We start from the raw sequence: 16,929 nt of genomic DNA, 5'->3' as shown, positions 1-16,929 counted from the left end.
AGAGGAGCTTATATTCAATCTCCATAAGAGAAATATCTCTAGTAATATTGTCAAACTAGATTTGGGTGCCTTTGATATAGTTGACTAGGACTATCTTATTGATCTCTTATTACATGTGGTTCGGGTGTGCCAGATTGGTTGGGTCAAGTCCATTCTCTACACTTTTAAAGAAAGGTTCCTCATATATATAGGTCCTCACATGCATGGATACATATGCTACTAATGCGGATTAAGGCAAGGAGATCCCCTCTTTCCCTTCTGATTTTCCTTAGTAGCTTGACTCTCTTAGCACCATGTTCTTTAATTCTAGGGTCCTTTACAAGGTACCTTTAGGATGATGGAGAAAAAATGTGTTGTCAATATGTGGGCGACCTTATCATTCATACTTTTGGAGGGATCAAAGACTAAAAAGTTATCAAACTCGTCTTGTATCTCTTTAAAGAGCTTCTGACCATACCATAATTATTTAGAAGAGTTGTTTTTGCTCTTCTAAATTTGGTCATACCTTTGATGCCACATCAGCGCTAACTTTAAATTGCTATACTAGTTAGTTATTGCCCTCTCATCTATCTTGAAATGCTTATATCTAGCACATGGCCTCGTTATCAAGATTAGATGAGGCTTATTTTAGCAATATGATCTAGATTATTTTTGTGGAAGAGTAAATACTTGTCCCTTAGGGTAGACTAATACTTTTAAACTTACTATTATCTTCATTCCTAACCTACTGGAGGTTGGAGGTGCCCAAATCGGTTAGAAATTGTTCAGATTCAAAGAGACTTCTGTATCAACCTTATTCTAAGTTGCTCAGGGTGCTAACTTGTTGCTTGGCGATGGCTATGCAAATCATTGGACAAGAGGGTTTGTGTTTTGAATCTCTAGGACTTTAGCAATACAATATTGGGCAAATGGTGGTGGGAGATCATTTTTAACTTCCAGCGATATTGGTCCCAATCATCCAATTTAATTACTAATAAAATGAATCCACTTGCAATATATATCCCAGTCACATGGTTTTCCGATTTCAATGTGAGATAGGTTCAAACATGTAAATTTTATTTTTAATTTTGTATGATCATAACGATTAAAACACCAGCATTATGATAGAGAAACGTTGTTAGCAGGGCATATATTATGAATAAATACCGCAAGTATGATCAAGTTTCAAGCATACCTCAAGATGCATGATGTAGTAGTTACCATACCAAAAAAACGTATAGTATGTTTGTTGTTACAACGGATAGAACCAGTAGCCCAAGAATCTCTTGTCACATAAAGTCACAAGAAATATGAAATGACATAAATGACTCAAATAACAAACACATATAAGGTTGGTTACAACTTACATTAAAATCCGGCAAAGGAGATGAGTTAGTTTCACTGTTTCAACTAAGATTGGCAAATATAATTTTCATTTCTGAGATAAAATTGCCTAGTATCAAAGTGCAAGTCATCTTCAATAAACAAAATAGAAGCATGCCATTTCCGTGAAATATCTAAAACATTGAAGTTTGAACATTGGTGGTCTAAAATATAGCAAAACTCAACAAAAAAACAAACATTACCGTAGTTTTATCAAAGTAGAAATACTTGACCAAAAATTAAATAACTAAAACAAAATAAATTCCACTTGGCTTTAAATAGAGAAACATTGTTTGTACCACATATATCATAAAATAAAAACACAAAGTAGGATCAAGTTTCAAGCATACCCAAAAATGTATGACGTAGAAGCTCATCATGCCATAATATAAAAGAAAATATAGCATGTTTACAGTTACAATCGATGGAACTAGTAGTACAAAAATCTCTTGCTACATTAGGTCACTAAAAATATGAAATGACATGATTCAAATAATACATAGACATACAAGGTATGTCACAACTTAAATTTAAAACCAGCAAAGGAGATGAGTAAGTTTTTATTGCTTCAGCTAAGTTTGGCTAATGTAGTTTTTACTTTTGAGATAAAATTGCCTAATATCAAAGTGCAAGTCTTCTTCAATGAAAATATAGAAACATGCGATTTCCATGAAACATTTATAGCATCCATGTTTAAAGTTTGAACCTTAGCGGGTTAAAGTACAACAAAATTCAACCAAATAACAAACAATACCAAGTAGTTTTATCAAAGGAGAAACCTTTGAGAAAGGAAAAATTCCACTTAGCTAAAAATGAAAATGGCGTTCAACATTTTGCTTAAACAAAGACAAGGACAGTAGATTCAAACGGCATGAAAAATACCTTGCTATGTGCCCTCTAAAAATTAAACACATTACGCCATGCTCGCTAGTAGCACAAGTTATGGAAATAATAAATTTTAAAAACAATTAGAATCAAACCAAAAAGAATATGATTGTTCCAGGGCGTATGTTTTTAAAAGACAATGCCACTCTGGGCTATGTAACAATAGTATGGTACAATACCTTTAGCTAGTCAACTAGAGAAGCTATTAGACAACAGACAAGGAACTAATTGAAAAAAATCATGACACCATAAATCTTGCCCTATGAGATAAGTAAAAATTTTAAACAACATATGATGGAAAAAAGAAAAACCCCTCATGCAAATACAAAGGCAAGAAGAAAGTCGTACTTGTCCTATAATATCCTAACGAAGACCATCATTGCTCGTAAATTGGACCAATTGATCATTAGGCCAAGTAAACCATTCCTTAAAAATTATAAGACCAAAAATCCCCTCAAACATCTAAGAGCCAACTAGAAATTTAAGACAACAAATGCAAAATAAAAATAAGCTCTTATTTAATTACAAAACAAAGAATATTCATACTTGCATTATGCCACTCGAGGAAGATGATCATAGGTGCGTCTAGCTTTCACAAATTGGAATGCATATAATGATAATCCAAGTACAATGAACATAAAAGCATGTACATGGCTCTACTAAAACATGATCTATCAAAATGTCAAGAAATTTTAAGAAAAAAATTCTAGAGCACAACACATAATATAACAAACCAGAACCAAAATTTTGTTATTTAAAACTTTAAATAAAGCATGTCAAGAAATTTGAGATCAAAGATTCTAAAGCATAATGCATGATATAACAAATTAGAACCAAAATCTTGTTATTTAAAACTTTAAATAAAGCATGCCAAGAAATTTGAGATCAAAGATCCTAGAGCATAATGCATGATATAACAAATTAGAACCAAAATCTTGTTATTTAAAACCTTAAACAAAGCATGTCAAGAAATTTTGAGATCAAAGATTCTAGAGCATAGCACATAGTATAAGAAACTAGAAGCAACATCTTGTTATTTAAAACTTTAAGTAAAGCATGAAACATGTGCAAAAAGGGTAATTATCTTTGCATAACAATAATAGAGTTATCAATATGAACATATATGTATGAGTGAGCATGCACACACACGCGCGCACACACACACACAATAGAACGAACTCGATATTGCTGCAGTAATTCCAAGACAAGAAAATCATGCATGCAAATGAGTTTTAAAACTATCTATCCTTTTATTCCAAAACATAAATATAGGAAATGTAACAGGTCAACGATAGAAATTACCATATCAATAGTAGATGATAAATTTATCTTCTTCTAACATTTAGCAAAAGCTGAAAAAGGTTCCAAGTTCATACATCTATCTTAGCTTAGGATGTATTTACTTAGTAATTTCATTATGCAAAAGAGACATATAATTAATAAAACCAAGAAAAATTGTATAACTTCTAGATGAACTTATTTCTTGAGAATTTGAAGAAAAATGGCCATCTACAAAAAATGTTGAAAAAAAAATAAACATCATATTCATATCCTAATCAAGCATTTCTGGCAAATGTGAAAGAACTAATATGTTCACTTCAGTTTTGTATGTTGTACATCAAATTATTGATAAAATTTTGAATTTGCTATAAACACTTGCGGATGATCATTTGCGTAAACAACAAGCCATATGTGATGTTTCTAAAAATAGGCTCTTAGAAATCACAACTAGATTTGTAGAGTACCACATGTGCTAAGTTGAAAAGGAACCAATCCGAGTAATAGATACAACTAGATTAACTCAAAAATCCCTACTTCAGAGATCTTGTTAATGAGGAATAGCTAATAAATGCTCTGAAAAGCAAAAGCCCTGTAAATTAATGTAGCTAAGCTGTACAGGATTTCCATGAATGGAAAAGGAGAAATTTTAGCACACAGTCACAGTGACACTTTATACCTTTCTGATCCACAAGGTGTTCAGGTTTTCAAGCATCTCTAATGTCGAAGACGAGAACACCATTCCTACTATTATGCAGCAATGCCACAAGAAAGCATTCCTATGCATATTCTGAACCTAAAAATATGCATAATAGGAATGTAAAGATGGTAAATTCAGAGTTCAACATCTGATAAGTACTTCAATCCTGAAGGCAGAAATTCCAAAGAGGTTAATGAGAGGAAAATAAAGTGTGGCTGATGTTTTCACAACAAAATGGTTAAACATATGCAAGCAAACAGCTGCCTGATTCTGTTACTAAAGTGTTATGCATACAAGCAAGTCATGCAAGTCCTCTACATAAAGCACTTAACATAATGCCTACCATCAGAAATGAACTCCAATCATCACTAGCGTATCTGCCACCATAGGAGTTGAATTTATAAAAATAAAAAGAAATATTCAAATATGAATTTCATTCAGAAGTAGGACTTAATAATTCAATATTTAGTGAGTAAATTTATATTAGTGAACCAATACATATATCAATATAAATATAATATTTCAGATTGTTTATATAACTAATTTCTTTTTTAAGGATATTGGTAAAAGAAAATGATTCAGGTACTAGTGTTTCAGTTTGGCAAGAGTAGGCCACCAATGAAAGGACTATAAATGAGAACCTTAAGCATATGTGGAATATCTTGTACAAACTTCAACGTCTCACATAAAGCAGACACTATTTCTTCACAGCAAAGAAAGAGTGATATCTGAATACTTGGTAAAGGAAAGAATACTGTTCAGTAATATAAGACTGGAAAAATAGAGATGCCAAAACACTGCAATAGTTGCCCAAACACTGCAATTAATCAATAAATTTTAATAGTTAATAACTCTTGCAAAGTTCCAAATACAACAATAAATTTCCTTTCCTTTCTATTAATTTCAATTGTCCTACAACCAAATGAAAAAGTAAATATTTCTTATGATCAAAGGTCTGGAAATTATCAGTAATTTCCTTGTTCATAAATTATTATGTACACCAATCACAAAGAAGTTATAGTCATTAATTCATAACTTAAGTTCTGAAAAATTAGACTTCTATGCTAATAAATGACAATTTACATTTGTAAAACAAACATTCACTAATAACATTATAAATATTAATGCAGATACATTGTCTATATAGTTACTGTTTTGATTTTAAAACTCATAAGATGACATTGTTTAGATAACCATGAATATGGTTTCTCATGGTTATTGGTTTTAAAAGAAGCATACTTAACTTGTATATGGTTGCTCATGCTTACTGGTTTTGAAACAAGCATATTTAACTTGTTGCAATTATAACTTATGCTCTAATTATGATGCTCTAATTCCATGAATTGATCAATAAATCAGCTTATCAAAATTTTAAAGTTATTAATTTCGATCAAATAACAAGAGAAACCCCTAATCCTAAACTAATCAGTAAGAACTGGACGTAAATCCTTTAAGCCAATCATACTCCTCTTTGTTCATGAAAAAGCTAAATATGACCCACTAATTGCCTGATTAGGTTAATGAAGTATTCAAGTCAGCCTATTCATCTTTCGATTAAAAAAAAAACCCGACAATGTTAACAAAAGAATAAATCCATCCCACAAATTAAAAAAAAAAATTAAATTATGTGGTCTAGCTCTCGAGCCATTGAACACAAAACTATGCTGTATATGATTATTCAATTCAAAACAATTTTCATACAATATTTGTGATGCAAAAGCTTAAGACGAGATAGCAATTGTGCACAACATTATCCTGTAAAAGAAGAAAATATTATCATTTGAGAAATAGAAATGGCAAATTATGTACTTATATATAATTATGTTCATGAAAACTCAGCAGTGAGTGTGCAGCCTCCACAGTTTTCCAGTTATGAACTTATTGTTACTAGTTTATTGCTAGATACCCGTAGGTATATTTGCCTTGTCTCCAGCTGGACTAATAATAGTATGCTCTAAATATACTTTTAAAAAAAACTTTGCAACTTCAAGCATAGAATAAAGATGGTACTAGGCACTTTTATATTTGTGCTAGTTAACAGAGTGCACATGGATAATTATGCTTTCTGTATGACATGAAGACTGATCAAAAGATGATATGCTAATTAGTTAATTTGATTTTGTGAAAATTTCATCAATTAGCACTTGTTTCTTTCAGATAAATATTATGGATCTGTTTTATCCCCTTTTCTGAATAAAAGAAAGAACAGTTGGATCACTTATGTGTTTCAATATGGAAGACACAATCAACTGAAAACATAACCTCATTGCAGAAGCCATCTTTAACAAACATCTCATATCCTTAACCATTGTTCTGCTGCATGTCAACTGTGACCTGCATAAACATGAAGTTTAGCATGAGAGCATGGTATATTTTATTTAGAGCCCTCTAATGAGTAACAAAAATAGCTTTCAAAGAAAAAATAAAATCAAAGGATGCATTCGCTCACCAGGTCAAAGACAAAAACCAGATTCATTGAAGTGCATGTACTAGCCTGTAACAAAATCAGGATTAAAAGCAACTGACCCTTATGAGAATTTAAGTCGCACTCCATGCAGAGAGATATACTTGATATCATCTCAACAATATCTAAGTCCAGATAGTCCAACCATTCCTGAATGTACTCACTACTCAGAAATTCCTATTTCAAAGATCGTGTTTATGTGCAATAGTGAACAAATGCTCTGAAAAATGTGCAAAAAAGCTGTGGTGTAAATTAATGAAGCTATTGTACAAGATTTATATTAAAAAAGTAGAAATTTTAGCATATGGCCCATGGTGGGGCTTATATCTTAGTGATCCATAAGGTGTTCGGGTCTTCACGCATGTCCAATGTCCAAATGAGAATACCATTTCTACTATTATACAGAATGTCAAAAGAAAGCATTTTTGTGCATATTTCAAACTTAAAAATAAGCTAATTAGGAACATGAAGATGCCAATTTCACAGTTCAATATTTAACTGGTACTTCAATCGTAAAGGCAGAATTTTCAAACAAATTAATGAGAGAAAATAAAGTGAGATATTTTCACAACAAAACAGTTAAAATTATGCAAACAAATAACTGCTTGATCCTGTCTCTGAAATGATATGCATCGAAGCAGGTCATGCAAGGACATAGAAGTCTTCTACTTAAAGCACTGAACATAATATGTGCCTTCAGAAATGGACTCCAATCACCACTTGTGTATATGGCACCAAGGGAGTTGAATTATTAGGCAAAATTAAAAAAAAAAAAAAAAAATTAAAAGATGGTTCTTGATCAGAACTAAGACTTAATAATTCAATATTTAATAAGTAAATTTATATTAGTGAAGAAGTAATACAGATATCAATTTAAATGTTTGAGGTACTAGTACTTTAATGGTTATGGCAAAAGTAACATCAACTAAACAGATATCTCATGAAATGGCATCATTGATTTCCAAATCTCATGTGGGGGGAAAAAATGGAATTATGTCAGAACATCAACTAAGAACCTATAATTGTTAAAAAAGAAGACAAGTACTTGCAATTACATTGCCTTCTGAAAAACACACATTGAAAATGGACGAATACCATAAATAAAACTGTCATAATATAAGATTTAAATAAACCAGCATAGGAATTCAATAAAATGGCAACTGAAAACTTCACTAGAGGAAAGTCAAAAGATTCAATCAAATAATTAGGTAACTCAACTAGCATATAAAACCAACTTCCAACAAAATATAAAATATGAAATCCTGAGCAAATAGGGTTATAGGTTTTCAGAACTCAACGATTCATCTAAAATGTGAAACAATTCAGAATAAGCCTTGATTCAGCAACATGACAATACAAACTAGTAGCACATCCTGCATTTAAGTAAAACCAGTAATTTATTAGCACTTGAAGAAGTTTAAATTTTAATATCACTAGGCCTCATACTTACAACAATGAATTAACTGAAGCTTTAGGAGTCCTAACAAAGCAAGACCTTTAACAAATACAAAACCTGACATGTCTAATGGACTGGATTGATCAACTGGAACCTTCTTTAGAAACTGTACTATACACAGTCTTTCAGACATTATAGAGTACAAGAGCTTGTGCACTGTCTACCACAAGGTGATCCATCTACAAGAAACTCAGTAACTCTTCCGCTTTAATTGATTGCATAGATTATTTGTGTCTAGTACCCCCATCTATAAATGGATCACAAGTTAATTAGCATGATGACTAAATTAAAGAACGTTCTGATAGAAAACACGAGAAATATGGCTGGTTTAATGCGTCACTTGTGATCAAGAACAAAGATTATGTTATGTCAATATCTAAGTACTCGTTAATTAACAATGGAAAATCATTACAGCCACAGCATGATTAATCTCCTAGTCAAACACTTATCGCCATGAATAATATACAATTAACAGTTACCCAACAACCCTATCAAAAAACAGTCATGAGGGCATGAAAAATTAAACTAACAAATGAACATACCTATAAAAGCAGGAGAAGAAGAAGAAAGAAAGAAAGAAAAACACAAACAACTTTCCAACAAAAGTCTAACTTTAAACCTAGAAAATCTAAAAACAAGAACAACATTCCCAAATCAGTTCATTTGTAAAATTTAGGCCAAAGCCTAATTCCTAATCCAGTATAACCTTAAAACCCAAGGCCAAAACCCTAAACTATTAACTAGTATAAACTACCCACCCCAAACTAAAAACCTAATCGCAAAACTAATACAACATTAAAACCCAAGGCCCAAACCCTGATCCCTCAACCAGTATAACCATAAAACCCAATTTCCCAATGGGGAAGAGAAAATCAAGCATAGGCTTGAGATACTCTCCCCCACACACATAAATCAAAACCTTGTGTCCTATACTACTTTTAAGAAATGATTTGGAAGTAAAGATGTTCTTTAGATTTATTGGTTTTCATAAACTTGTGATTTTTTGTAAACAATATGCAGAAAAAAAACAAACTAACCTAAGAAAATCAGTTAGGTCATTGGCATCTAGGAAATTAGAATAATCAACCAAAGGGACCAAAGGGATACAAAAACATAAAGACATTTTAAATTTTTCTGGAAAAAAACATGAATACAAAGTTCAATTTTGCATACCTGAGGTTTGAAAACTTTAAGGGCATAAATAAGAAGCCCTGTTTTAAGAATAACCAGCTAAAACAAAAGACATTAAAAAGGTAGAATTTGTTACATGGTGAAACTCAATAGCACAACATAGCAGAGAAACATAACTTAAGTTTTCTGTGAAAAGACAAAAGTATAACAATAATGGTAGATTGGCATGGTTTAGGACTATGATGAATGTAATGAGGAAGTTTGAGAGATGGTTATAACATGCATTTCTTCAAAAGGAGACTATCATATAGCAACACTCCTATTATGCAATTTTTATTTAATCCAATGGACATTGATCCAGCAGGATTGACAACCTTCTCTGTTTTCAGGCCAAATAGTGGATGGTTGCAACCACAGCTAGTACACTGTTTGGTAGTTTTCAACTATAAGAATGTAGTTATAAACCATATGTTATGACACTTCAAATAACAATAGATAGCAAAAAAGTAAGCCATTCATAGTTAGATCCAAGTTTAGAAAAGTATCATCAAAATGCTAAAAAGGGCACAACAACAAATTGCACTCATATGACTCTGATTTGGAAAGTTGATGCCTGGTAAAGATCTATTGAAACTTTAAAGCTAGGCAGGAATTATTTAGTGGGTTGCTGATGCTTGACACCACTAAGATAAATAGCAAAGTTCAATTTGGTTACTTGAGTTGTTGATAGAAAAAGTTGAATTTCCTATTTAGTCTGTCTATGCCAACTAGTTTTGGGACATCCCGAAAGAATGGTTTTTTCATTAACTGAATTACAAAAAAGGAAGAATCTAACAATTATTAAAGTTCGTCAAAGCTTTAGTAATTATTAAAATATAACCCTGGATTATTTTTTATGTTTACATCTTACAGATAGTAATGTATAATAAGAATTTCGGTGCCAAGATTCATATTGGCTCTATATTAACCTTAAACAAACTACCATTGCTCATGAATTGATCATTAGGGCAAGAAACCTCTCCCAAAATTAAACAAATATATATATATATATATATATATAATATTAGACCGTAAATCCCTTCAAATATCTAAGAACCAACTAGAAATTTAAGACAACAATTGAAAAAAAAAAAAGCTTTCATTTACATGCAATACCAAGAAAGAAAATCCTACTTACACTATATTATCTTGATGAAGGTTATCATAGCTACGCCATTGTTTTTCACAAGCTAAATGCATAACGAATAATCCATTTATGATGAGCCACATTAAAATCATATGCATTATTCTGATGATGACATATCAATTACCATTTCTGTCCTAGAAGTAACAGTATCAGTTTATTTTAAAGCTATACAAGTAATAAGTTATCAGAATCTAATCGCAACCAATTATATTCTAGAACAATTAAGTATGTGCATGAGTTGCACGTAGCATTGTTGGGATCAAGCTGTTCACCACATACTTCTCAGATCTCAAGTTAGTAAAATCTATCCGCGTATCATATACACGCATCCCTGCTGTCTCCAAGTGTCTTGACTGCTTTGGATTCCTGTAGAGCTGCCAAGTTATTAGATGCTATTACAGCTGTACAGGAAAAACATGAACAACTCCGACGGTCACTGACTGGCCAAGTTTCAACATATAACTCAGGCTATACACAAATATAAGCGCATAATAATGCTAAACAATCATAACTGCAATAACTATAAGTTTTATATAAATTCTGGTAGAACACTCATGTGAAAACATATAGATAAGCAAACGCAAGTAATCACCACTGTGATGAGACTAAAGATCAGATTATACTGCTGGAAAACACCTGCTCCTTGTATCTCCTCGCCAGTAGGTACAAGTTCACTTTTTCACAAAGCTGACACCAAATCCAAAGAACCAGCAAGCTATTTACACAGAAAATTCTTCACAATAGAATCACGAACAAAATCCAAAGAATTAAAAAGAACTAGGAGAGAATCTAAAGAACCTTATCACGCACCCATACACCATAAACGCAGATCTTCTACTCCTCAGTGAGATCGATCATCTCCTTTACATCTCCTTCACAGAATGGGAAGGAGAAGGAGGAGAAGGACCGGTTGCATAATTCTCCCAGCGCCAGAACTGAAGAGTGGACGAAAACCTAGGCAACGGCCGTGAACGAAGGAGGAGAGGAGGGCTTAGGAGGGAGACGAGCAGAGGGATAGTGGAGTATGAGGAAGCGTTTGGGCTCAGGTGAAGGGCCATGAATGTGGACTATATACTAGGCTGTTTTTAGAGGGCTCTCTAGTGATGGGCTGTGAATGTGGGCTGTATACTAGGCTGTTTTTAAAAGGCTCTCTGGTGATGGGATGTGAATGTGGGCTATATACTTGGATGTTTTTAGAGGGCTCTCTGATGATGGGTTGTGAATGTGGGCTTTATATTCGGTTGTTTTTAGAGGGCTCTCATTTGCATCACTATGCCTCGTGATATGTGTTGCCGTGTTATCAACAATTACAATATATTTTAGTAACGTGTTTTCACAAGCAGGGAGTTTACGATAAACAAATGGTTGATTTATTTTAGGGTTTAGGGCTTTAGGGTTCAAGGGGTGTTGTGTATAAAAACTGCAAGTCATTACCATGCATTTAGCTGTTTGTTCTTCATTTCGCATGCAATTTCCTAGCTTTTGTAATGAATTATTCACCCTTTGTGCACAAACCACTTCTTTCAGTCATTTTGCATGTAGGAAGTAGGAACTGACCCAAAACTTGGATGAATTGAGGATGTTCCAAAGGCTCAAAGGACAATGACAACACTTGCTACATGGACCAGCCTTTCCAGGATACACATCCCGCATGTGCTCTGTAAAAGATCCTGGGACCCAATTCCTGACAGGTTATAAAAGGGCATCAAGATAGGGTTTCTCGGGGGAGGGAGGGAATAGGCAGGAAAGAAAGAGTTCTAAAGGTTCTGAAAGGAAGCCAAAAAAGGGAAGAAGAACAGCTAAGAAATCTGGAGATCAAGCTGGTGGACAGAATAGTGGGGGTTTTCTAAGTCCTTTTTGTGTTGTGTTTTTCCATGACTTATACTTCTCTTATTTTCTTTTGTAATAAAAAATGGAAGTGTAGAACTTTCCTCTAGGTTTGGGGATTAGCCCAAGGTAGTGATAAAAGATGTGCTTGTTTCTTGTATGGATCTTTTATAAGTTAATGGTAGTTTAATTTGAAGTGGCTTTGGATTTATGTTGCACAGCTTGTGAGTGTGAAAGCCTTGCTTTATCTTAGGGATAAGATCATTCAAGATCTCGGAATTTCCTAGTCAGTCCTGAAACCACTGAAAGGTGTTTCTTGAGGGTTTGTAGTTTAATCATCGAGCTTAATAGGGTTTTGAGAGAGTTCACCGACAATGAAAGTAGGAGTTGGCTCGATCTTAATCAACTTGTTATCTCTTGAAAGAGAGTGACAAGTAAGGATTATTACCCTTCTACTGATCTACCTAAATCTAGTAAAGAGTCGAGCGCATCTTCATTATTCTTTGTGGCGAGTTCCCTAACCTAGGCCTACCAAACCTGATCTTCAGTCCATAGCCCTGCATTCCTGCATTTCCATTTGTGTAGTTTATTTTGCTTGTTGTTTTTAGTCTTCCATCTATACCCCTTTTAATTACCTAAATAACCCATTGTTGCAATAGATTAGTAATCGCGCTTGGTCCTCGTGGGATCGATAACTTATTTACTACTTGGACAAAATCGTACGTTTGTGATTGTGCAACAAGGGGTTAGGGGTTAGGGTTTGGGGTTTGGGTTTGGGTTTTGGGTTTAGGGTTTAGGGGTTTAAGATTTAGGGTTCTACTAACAAAAACCAATCTCAAACCAACAACGGCCATAGAACTCCGCTTAGGCTTAGTTCCTTGAAAAAAGGAATTAAGATTGTGACCTGGATTCAAGCATAAGAACAAAAAACATAATCGAGAGTGGAAAAAGACAACGTAGAACCCTAGTGAAAAACACATAATTCACAGGTTTAAATCACAATCAAACCCTAAAAACCAGAACCAATCTCATAACAAAACTAGTCATGGAACTAAGATTGGGATTTAATATCCCTGTTTACTATATCTTTCTTGAAAAGAATGGAAACCAAATGCATGAATACAAATTGTAACCCGAAATCAAGAAAACAAAGATTACAGAGAGAGAATAAAGAAAAATTTCTTACTCCTAAATGAATTCCTGATTATGATCGCCGTCCTTATCTCCATGGGGAGAGCATAGAGGTGCGCAGTCTCAAGAGGTTTGAGACTCTCACTTCTGTATGGAAAATTGCAGATCTTCTCTAATGGTGGCAGCGACCGGCTATAGGTGAGGGCAAGGTCATATCCTCCATTGTAGGGCCTCTGATCACAGTCGTCAAAGTTGCCAACATCCTCATTGTCGCGGCTATGGCTTCCGAAAGATGGCGCCATGTCTCTCTTGACTCTCGAGTGTTTTGTATTAGTTATTATTCAAAATAGCATGTTATAGTCAGCTATATAGGATTGTAAGATTTACTTAAAAACCCTTTTCCATGACGTCATTTTAATAGTCACTCTCCTATAAGTGTAAATAAAACATAAATACATGATTTTCTTGTCATTTTAAGAGAACCTTTCTGTCTTCGTTATCATCCTTGTCATATTCACTATCGTATTCGCAACCATCGTCATCATCTTCTTCTTTATTATCATCATCATGTTTACTATCACAATCATCCTCATTATCATTGTCTTCGTTATCACCTTCAACAATGTAATAATTGTAATAATAATAATCATTATCTTCGTCTTCATTATCGTCATCATGTTTACTATCACAATCATCCTCCTTATCATTGTCTTTGTTATCATCTTCAACAATGTAATAATTGTAATAATAATAATAATAACAACAATAATTGTAATCATCATAATCATCATGATTATCATCATCACAGTTCTCATTAACATCATGTTTAGGAAGTTCAGGGAAGACAAGAATTGCAATAAGAGCAAGTCTCAAAGCAAACAATCACTGATAGTTCAAGTTTAAGAACATTTATTGGTTGAAGAATCAAATTGCAATGTATGAATGTAAAATAAAAAGGACAAGAAAAAGAAAAAAATCGTACTTGTAAATTAGCCTCCCTGATTAATCCAGTGATTGGAGGTCCAAAACATGCCTTGTTGTACTCTCAATGGTTGTCCTAACACCACAATAAATCAATAAATTTTATTAGTTAATAACTCATGCAAAGTTCCAAATACAACAATAAATTTCCTTTCCTTTCTATTAATTTCAATTGTCCTACAACCTAATGAAAAAGTAAATATTTGGTATAATCACCAAAATAGTCCCTGTATTAAGTGGGCACATTTCTAAAAATAGAGGGACTGGTTGGGAGCATTTTTAACTAAGTGGGCACATTTTCAAAAGAAGAGGGACTAGTCGGGAGCATTTATGAGTAGAGGGACCAAAAGGGAAGAGAGAGAAAAGTACAGGGATCAACTATGGTATTATACCTAAATATTTCTTATGATACAAGGTCTAGAAATTATCAGTAATTTCCTTGATCATAGATTATTAAGTACACCAATCACAAAAAAGGTATAGTCTTTAATTCATAAATTAAATTCTAAAAAATTAGACTTCTGTGCTAATAAATGACAATTTACATTTGTAAAACAAACATTCACTAATACCATTATTAATATTAACGCAGATACAATGTTTACATAGTTGTAGTTTTGATTTTAAAACTCATAATTTGACATTGTTTAGATAACCATGAATATGGTTTCTCATGGTTATTGGTTTTAAAATAAGCATATTTAACTTGTATATGGTTGCTCAAAAAATACCCCTCTTCGTTCATGAAAAGCTAAATATGGCCCAGTAATTGCCTGATTAGGTTAATGAAGTATTCAAGTCAACCTATCCATCTTTCGACCAAATAATAATAATACTAATACTAATAATAATAATAATAATAATAATAATTTCAAATAAAACGGACAATGTTAACATAAGAATAAATCCATCCAACAAATTAAAATAATTAAATTATGTGGTCTAGCTCTCCAGCCATTGAACACAAAACTATGCTATACATGATTATTCAATTCAAAACAATATTCATACAATATTTGTGATGCAAAAGCTGAAGATGAGATAAGTATGTCTTTATGATTTTTCGTTTTTCTGTTAATCCTGCTGCCGATCTCATTAAAATCACAAACAGCTCCAAGTATATCCATCACAGAACACACAGAATCAAAAGAAACCCAAATTCAAATAAAAATGAAAACAATCGGTGCAACATCAATATCACACAAAAACCCCTTTAATGCCTATTTGGGAATCCTACTTTCTAAAGCAGTGCTGACTGAAAGAGAACAATCAGCATCAAAATGAGCAAAACAATCAAATGGCAAGGAAACGTAACCCAAATCCAACTCTTAAAAGCATAACAGCGCGGCGAGGTACAGTAGAAACAGACCCAATAAACCCTAAGTCCTAGAAATCATCAGCTTGGCCAAAAACCTGGTCAAGAAAAAGTGGAGGATGAGGGATCTTACCTCTCTTCTTCTTCGTTCTCGTCGTCACGAGCCGGCGAGAAGGAGAGAAGCGGGCGCCGCTGATGGAATCGAGAAGGGAGGCATCGACAAGAGTTGCGGTACAGTAGAAACAGACCCAATAAACCCTAAGTCCTAGGAATCATCAGCTTGTTAAAAACATGGCCAAGAAAAAGTGGAGGATGAGTAACTTACCTCTCTTCTTCTTCGTTCTCCTCGTCACGCGCCGGCGAGATGGAGAGAGGCGGCCGCCGCTGATGGAATCCAGAAGCCAATCTTAATAAATAATATAATTATTATATATAATTCTATATAATTATATATATATATATATATTGGATTTTAACCATATTTGTTTAAAAATATTTATATTTTTTAATAAAATTGATTCATTGCTCACATATATTTTAAGGAACGCATTTATTTATTTTTATTTCTAAAGCTTATGCCTTTTGGATTTTTTTTTTTAAATACGTAATCTTAAAAGATATTTTGCTATGTTTTAAAAAAAAAAACCAAATGTAAGAAGTATTTTTTAATTTCCTTACACATATAACCATAAATGACATACATAAATTTTTTTAAATAAAATTAACTAATCTAGAACAGTTAAGTATGTGCATGAGCTGCATGTAGCATTGTTGGGATCAAGTTGTTCTCCACGTATTTCTCGGATCTCAAGTTAGCAAAATCTATCCACGTATCATATACATGCATCCCTGCTATCTCCAACTGCTTTGATTGCTTTGGATTCTTGCAGAGTTGCCAAGCTATTAGATGTTATTACAGCTGTATAGGAAAAACATGAACAACTCGGACAGTCACTGACTAGCCAAGTTCCAACATATAACTCAGGCTATACACAAATATAAGTGCATAATAATGCTAAACAATCATAATTGCAATAACTATAAGTTTATATAAATTCTAGTATAACAGTCATGTGAAAACATACAGATTAGCAAATGCAAGTGATCACCACCGTAACGAGACTAAAGATCATATTATACAACTGGATAACACTTGCTACTTGTATCTCCTCACCAATATGCTGCAGGTACAGCTTAACTTTTACACAAAACT

At 33.2% G+C, this 16,929-nt stretch overlaps 1 long non-coding RNA gene across 15 annotated transcripts in view; it reads right to left on the bottom strand.

Moving 5' to 3' along the window:
• The window catches only part of LOC120276886, a 29,614-nt gene extending 13,484 nt beyond the window's left edge, over window positions 1-16,130 (bottom strand). For 7 of the 15 annotated variants that reach the window (XR_005541392.1, XR_005541389.1, XR_005541386.1 and 4 more), the window contains exons 1-6: window positions 16,042-16,130; window positions 15,850-15,981; window positions 14,403-14,477; window positions 10,742-10,828; window positions 6,675-6,719; window positions 6,035-6,559 (exon numbers count right to left, since the gene is read on the bottom strand). This is a non-coding gene — a long non-coding RNA (uncharacterized LOC120276886). Of the gene's footprint in view, window positions 1-3,757; window positions 5,043-6,034; window positions 6,560-6,674; window positions 6,720-10,741; window positions 10,837-14,402; window positions 14,478-15,849; window positions 15,982-16,041 lie in introns of those variants that run through there. The other 8 variants (XR_005541415.1, XR_005541413.1, XR_005541408.1 and 5 more) reach the window with 8 other exon arrangements.
• Between the last annotated feature and the right edge of the window lie 799 nt (window positions 16,131-16,929).

This window comes from Dioscorea cayenensis, chromosome 2, assembly GCF_009730915.1.
Source record: "Dioscorea cayenensis subsp. rotundata cultivar TDr96_F1 chromosome 2, TDr96_F1_v2_PseudoChromosome.rev07_lg8_w22 25.fasta, whole genome shotgun sequence".
Taxonomy (NCBI): domain Eukaryota; kingdom Viridiplantae; phylum Streptophyta; class Magnoliopsida; order Dioscoreales; family Dioscoreaceae; genus Dioscorea; species Dioscorea cayenensis.
Note: the sequence above shows the minus strand (reverse complement) of the source record. Positions and strands in the feature narration are given on the sequence as shown.